This window comes from Littorina saxatilis, linkage group LG1, assembly GCF_037325665.1.
Source record: "Littorina saxatilis isolate snail1 linkage group LG1, US_GU_Lsax_2.0, whole genome shotgun sequence".
NCBI classification, from domain to species: Eukaryota; Metazoa; Mollusca; class Gastropoda; order Littorinimorpha; family Littorinidae; genus Littorina; species Littorina saxatilis.
Window position 1 is genome coordinate 83,256,703 of NC_090245.1, and position 7,500 is coordinate 83,264,202.

Below are 7,500 nucleotides of genomic sequence, written 5' to 3' on the forward strand. Positions count from 1 at the left end.
CCCACAGAAAACCCACACCGACAAACAAACCGTAAACACCACCAACAGCATCGGGCTAATCGTAGATAGTGCCATTGAAAATAACAATTGCTGTATTTTAATGAAACATCAAAGACAGCCAGAGCCAGACCGTTGCCAATATCGACGGACTCCGGTAACGACCAGGTTGCTGCTGCTGCTGCTGCTGCTGTTGTTGTTGTTGTTGCTGTTGTTGTTGTTGTTGTGTTGTTGTTGTTGTTGATGATGATGATAATGAGGAGGAGGAGGAGGAAGAGGAGGAGGAGGAAAAGGAAGAGGAGTAGGAGTAAGAAGTGGAGGAGGAGAAGGCGGGGGAGGAAAAGGAAGAAGAAGAGGAGTAGGAGGAGGAGTAGGAGGAGGAGGAGGAGGAGAAGGAGGAGGAGGAGTAAGAAGTGGAGGGGGGAGAGGTGGAGGAGGATAGAAAGAGGATGAGCTTGAGGAGGAGGACAACGACGACGACTAACACTATTCTTGTTCTCAAAACGCCGGGGTTCTTCACAGTTTCCACACCGCTTTTCCCACAAAGGAAGAGGGCTTAAGTAAACAGAACTGTCTGGAATCCTGGAGAACATCTCCCACTGTCTCATCTGCATCACCACAATGGCATGTCAGTGACAGGGTAGGGTGGGGCTTCCTGTGTGCGCGTATGATGTCTTCCCCTGCTGTGCAAAGTTCGTAGGCGGAAGATGACCAATGTTAATAATGACTCGGATGCAGTATGAAGATCAATACACACAGGCAGAAAACGGTAAACCGAGGAAATTGCAAACATTCTGAGGCTTAAAGACCTCAGTTTATACTTCCTCTCCTTTATCCGTTCGCATGAATATCAGCTTGTAAACAACGCATGACAAACATAGCAAGGGGAATGCGGGGTTTTATTCATATTGCGCAATTCTGCTGTCTTCATTTCATTTCTCAATGCTCCAATCCACCGATTTGGAATTCTCTTGTTGCACTTTCTAATTCTTTAATGCCCAAGTTGGTTTCGTAGCCACATCGTGAATTATATCTACCACACCCACCTCAACCTTCACGATTTTAAGATCGAGGACAAAACATAATTACACATGCACGATTACTCAAGCAAAACATTTACGCTGATATGAAAAGCAAATCGATATAGTGTGTCAATGCAGCCCTTATCAATGTCTTTACAGAGGAGAGAGGTCGCGCAGAAGCCTGGATCATCAACTATAACGCCTGATTTTCCATTTGTGGCTGGCTTTTGAGAAATGAATTCACAAACAAATAGTAAAAAGTCGGTCTGGTAATTGTCGCTAAGCGTCCAGGTGGCCTTATCCCATGTAAAGGCCTGGCCAGATATGATGGTGAACCGAATCGCTTACACTAAAAGGGATGTGCATTTAATGCTGATATCCGAAGTAAATCGATAGTATGTGAATGCAGGCTTCACCTCCTTCTTGACATTGAAGAAGTCGCCCCAAAACCTGGATCATCAACTTTAGGGCCTGATTTTCCGCGCGGCTGAAAGCTATACATTTGTTGCTGCGAATTCAAATCCTCCCTGACAGTTCGACCCCTGGGAAACCGGAAAGGTTGGAGTGCACTCTCTGGTGGAGATGAGATTGAAGGATAAGGGAAATGCAGGGGCTTTGATGGCCATGGGAGAGATAAGGGTATTGAAAAATGCGTGAACAAGCGATGTGTGAGGGCGGGGTCGGGTACAGCTGCATTGGTTACTTTCAAGAATCTCTCGACCGATCATCTCGCAGTTAATAGGCTCACAGTTCCTTCGAAGATAGAATTGATAAGGTAAGTTTTTGACACTCTTCGTCACACTCTTTGACACTAAATGAGGTGTCTTTTAAGGTTACTGAACCTATTCAAGGGTGAGTGAGGGTTGGGTAGGGTGTAATCATATGAATTAATTTGACAAGACGTTTGAATCTGACATACAATACAAACTCCAAAAATTATCGATACTGGGATAAATAGAGCTGCGTGTGTTTGATTTCAGATTGTCATAGTTCCACTAAAGAGAATAGGGGAACTATTTGTAATTATTTTAAAGTTCATCTGTATGAACAATTAGTTATCAAACCGATTGTGTGCACACGTTAATAAAAACGATTCTGTTTTTAAACACTACATCTTGTTCAAACAAACATCACAGAAAAACGGTAGTGCATTTGAAACTGTCGTACTGCATGCTCACATGAGGGTTCCTTACTGCCGCTATTTAAAAAAGGCGTCGACACCGCACACACGTCTAAATAATAAAAAAAGAGGTAACTCTGGAGAATACTTAGTCGGCTGGATAATTAATATAGAAACACCAAACCCGCTTTCCTACATGGTCGAGTATTTTGTGCTTAAGACCAACACTGTCATGACAAATGCCGCACATAAAGCTTATTAAGAATCACTGGAATTTGTCATTGGGCATTATCGATTAATTAAACTGAGCAAAATCAGCCGATGCTTCCTATATTTTTATACAAAAGATCCCACTGGCCAAAGCTTATTTTCTGGACAGCCAAACCCCTCCTGTCTGAAACATAACCCGATTCATCATTTGCAGGTATTCAAAAAATCTCCAAAGCCAAAGCCGTAGCTCTCTCAAAATAGACTCAAAAGTTCGCATTACTGCAACAGTACGGACAGACAGAAAGACAGACAGACAAACAGACAGATGGACGCACGCACGAACGCACACATGCACACACATGCACACACACACATACACACACACACCCACACACCCACACACAAACACACACATACACACAAACACACACACACACACACACACACACACAAACACACACCCACACACCCACACACAAACAACACACACACACATACACACACACACACACTCACACACACACACACACACTCACACACACAAACAAACATTCCATACACCACACCAATCACCACCACCATCACCAATGTACACGCAAGAAAGCGCTGCGCAAGCTCGTTTTGTGCACACTCAACTACGTAGTGAGTACTAGCTGTTTGGTAGTGACTGAGGACATGTACAGTAGCACGATTTCCTTGTCATATTCAACTCACGGCAGAGTAGTTATTAACAGTTTTGGTGGGTATCACGGGGGTATCACGATTGCAGTTCCGTGGTTTCCAGCTCACGTCAGTGGGATCTCGTCCGCGGCTCCTGTCAGCGTTTCAAGCAGTCTAATCTCATCCGCATTCGATGGGCGCTTGGTGGTTTTTACGGCTCGCGCCAAGGTGTCCGCGAAATCAGCGATCGTCCCCCGGAAGGGAGGTAAGCCTCTGAGGACTTGCAGGCAGTGCCACGCGCTGACCACAAAGCCGCCTAGTGTCCTCTCGCGTACAGACAGGAATGCTGCCCCAGGTTTAAGGAGAGGCCAGCTCTTCTTCGCACAATCGCATGCACGATCGAGTGTCTACTCAAGGCTAGTACGTTTCTTTTTTTCTCTCACAGTCGCGGGCCTGCATTGAGGTTGCCAGTTAGCTCCCTTCCCACGAAAACCATCTTGTCGATCACCACAGGTCTGTCCATGCTTTCACATGGGACGAAAACATCCATCAGCTTGAGCATACTTAGGCCCCCAAAAAATTTGTCTGTTTCTGGTCACCCGACCGACCCTAAATTTCGGCGCCGACCCTAAACTTTTTTTTTCCAAACTCAAAATTTTTTTTTTTTTTTTTTTTTTTGGTGGTAAAGGACAGGGTGAGAAAATGAACAACAAAAACGTGTGAAAACGAAAGTCCGCTGACGATTTGTAAATGTGTTGAGTGTCTTGTCTCTATGTATAGTGAATCCAGTATCTTTGCGCGATTTTTAAAGTTAGTTTTATTGGTCTACATTTGGGGTAAAAAAAAACAAAAAACACAAAAAACACAAAAAAAATCCCGACCTACCGACCCTATTTTTTTTAGCCATGTTACCAGAAACAGACAATTTTTTTGTGTGCCTTATGCCAACATTCTACAGCTTGGTGAATTTCTGTGCACAGTTGACATTTTGGGTTAAATGAATTTTGTAACTGACGCCAGAGTCAATACGCAAAGTTGATTTTAGCAAAATAAATAAAGAACGTGTAGGGGCAGCTAATTTGGAGGCGAAACTAGTCACTCTGTAGGTGGATTTCATACGTACAGATGTTATAAAAGTTAGTTTGGGTTTGCCCAAGACATGTACAAATCACGGAGACGCGGGTGGTTTCAGCAAAGGTTTTGATTACTCAATGTTAGAATCCTTGTTATAATGACAGCAAAATGCCTTTCTCTGCTACGTTAGTCAACAACTTTATTTCATCAAGTTTATTTGATCTCAGCACAAAGTCAGGCTGGAGAGAACACAAAGAGATCAGCCTCGAAAACATTTTGTGTTTGACTATCAACAGAAAAAAAGTTATACGGAACCAAGTTAAACATTCTGACAAGTTTTTAATCTCACTTACTCTATTATACATGTCGTGTGTATTTAGCTCCTTTACTTCACTTTGTTTCTCAGATCTTAAAATAATGCTCTGCCTCATTTGTATAAGATTATCCACAGGAAGGTCAACCTGACCTGCCTACCCCCAAAATTACAAGGTGTAATGAGCCCAGCCCAAAAGAGTAATCTGATGGAAGAAAGTGTAATCAAAATTCCATTCGGCAATCATTTCGCACATTGTCAATTCTGCTCGGACAATTTCTCTCTCCAGTTTTGTTACTGTATCACTCGACTCAGATTTCCTAATAAAGCAACTGGTAATTCGAACGTCTTGTCTTTTGGTTTCCATGAGCTTTGGTCCTTTTGATTAAGGTCCTAGGCATGACCACGATTCCATTTAGCTGCCTTTGTATTTCTGTTGAATGGCTGTCTTCTTTTTCACAGCAATCCTTTGACCCCCACTGTAACCAGCTTCCTCGTCAGGCTCATCTTCCGTCTCATGGGGACTCAGATTTTCCACGCGTCGCTTCATTGTAATGCAAACGGCGTCGTCTATCTTGTATGTTGCTGAACAGACCGGAAATGACCGGATATTGCCCAAACGATCTCGCGCAGGTGCAAACGCAAGCTCTGCGAGAGCAACAATACAGATTGGATTTACATCGAGACGAGATGCGAAAAATCGTACTTTTGGTTTCTTAAAAATCGTATTTCTATTGTGGAAAGCGTGGTGGCGTAGTTTGGGTTAACAATCGTAGTAAATTACGCCCAAATCGTAAGGGTAGGCAGGTTTGAGTCAACGCCTGACGATCTTATTTCTGGATGAAGGCGAAGGATGTGCGGTTAATGCCTTTTGACATTTCCATTGGCAGCTTTAGTCTTAGATCTGATGTGAACTGTTTGTATACAGTTGGCAACCTCAAGCTATCAAGTTCCTTTCCAATTCTTGCCTCAGGAACTGTGAAAGAGGCAGTTCATGTTACACCAGATTTGGCACTTTCAGTTAGTTAAAAAAGATGGAGTCTGTTTGTTGCTCTAGTTTAAAAAAAAATGCAAAAATAGATAATGCCCAAGAAGTATGTTTAATATCAGTTAAATGTGAGAGAACAAACTAAAACATTAAACATAACATACGCTTTTGCTTGAGTTTCTGTCCCGAGTGTTTCATCATTGCTGTATCATTAATACTGTAAAGGGCATTACATCTTTCAAAACAAAAGCAAAACACAGAAAAACAGTCGGTTGACGTAGGAGTAAATGTTGCGTTTTATCTGTCCTGTTTTGCTGTTGTGTCCATGTGTGTGTGTGTGTGTGTGTGTGTGTGTGTGTGTGTGTATGTGTGTTTGTGTGTGTGTGTGTGTGTGTTTGTGTGTGTGTTTGTGTGTGTGTGTGTGCGTGTGTGTGTGTGTGTGTGTGTGTGTGTTTGTGTGTGCGTGCATGCGTGCGTGCGAGTGTGTGTGCGCGTGCGCGTGTGTGTGTGTGTATGTGTGTGTGTTGTGTTTGTGTGTGCGTGCGTGCGTGCGTGCGTGCGTGTGTGTGTGTGCGCGCGTGTGTGTGTGTGTGTGTGTGTGTGTGTGCGCGTGCGTGCGTGCGTGTGTGTGTGTGCGCGTGCGCGCGTGTGTGTGTATGTGTGGGTTCAAAGTAAAATGTCAGTAATTCCACAGTCAGACATAAGGTTAACGCTCTCCAAGATAGTCCTCTGACTATATATATATTCGCCTCTAGATTATAGCCTAAGCCGACACAAAGCCTCTAATACTGAGACTTGAAACTCTGTTTTTCCACGGGGAAAAAATCCATTGCTATAGGGCTATTTGGAATTCTGGTTCATCACACGTTCATTGATTGTTTGAATAAAGGAATGGACTTGAAAAAAGGACTGTTCAGTCTATAAGCATTGATTGCGAGGTTTATGATAGACATGATGAAGACTTCGACAAAAATGGAATGAATGTTATGTCGATGAAAAAAGTGGGCATTCAGAGAGAAATATGTTAATAATGACGGCGGAGATTCCTATAGTTTCGATGAGAGAGATAATGGTGATAATTACAGTAAAGGGAGGATAACGACAGAACTGATAACACAAAAAAAACCTCCCCCTCCCCCCACCCCACCAACCCCCCGCATAAAAAAGCAACATACACAAACAAACAAACAAAAACATTGACCATGCAAAATCAAACACAGACAGACAGATAGACAGCCAGGCAGGCAGGCAGGCAGGCAGGCAATTAAATTCATATACATGCACAAGACCATACAAGACCATACAAGCCACCCTAACCAGATATAAAACGAATTTTAGAGCTAAATTCAGCCGAAATCCCAACCAATGCATGCTTGAACTCAACAGTGTCTTAACCCGTAACAACTGCAAGACTTCCAGGTTAGTCAGAAATGCTTAGAGGTACTGAACTTGTCAAATCCAGGTGCACGGAGCCCCTGGGGCTTTTAGTCATACCTCAGGCAGCTATCCGTTAGAAGAACTACCAAGTTTCATTGACTTGCACCCAAAGAGTCAAGAACTGCGATTTTTTTACGAATTAATTTCGTACTCGGACCCGGCTGGTCTTGACCTATTTTTGGATCTAAATTTAGATCAGGTAGATCACCACATCATGCACAAAAAGACACGTCACTTGCAAACTGTGTCAGACATCATCATGAGTTTGTGTAAAACAAAATGGAGGCCGGAATCACTCAGTTGAATCGAACTCCGACCAAACACCACGTAATAACTAGGTTAATTTATGCACTCGCGTGAACAAGAAACTGTCGAGCTTCACAGATGTCGTCGTTGGGTAGTTTTGGGTTTGTTTTACTACCATAGGAGGATTTTTGAACTGTAAATGCACTCAGCTGCAACAAAAACGCAAAACGAAGGCTGTGAGCTGCACTGTGCCTTTAATGAAACCTCAGCCTGGCAGTCAAGATAATAATACAACAATTTATTTGAAGCCTTGTATGGGGTGCGAACAAAGGCTTTCTTTTGGCGTTAAAGGCCTTATAACCATGGCAACTAAATGCGATCGTAAATCGGTATTGGCAGAAAGGAGAATAAGCCAAAAAATGTCGCATCCTCG

The 7,500-nt window shown here is 43.1% G+C and overlaps 1 protein-coding gene across 1 annotated transcript in view; it reads right to left on the minus strand.

The window, feature by feature from the left end:
• The window catches only part of LOC138981782 (small conductance calcium-activated potassium channel protein 1-like), a gene marked incomplete in the record, with an annotated part of 255,085 nt that overhangs the window by 19,815 nt on the left and 227,770 nt on the right, over positions 1-7,500 (minus strand).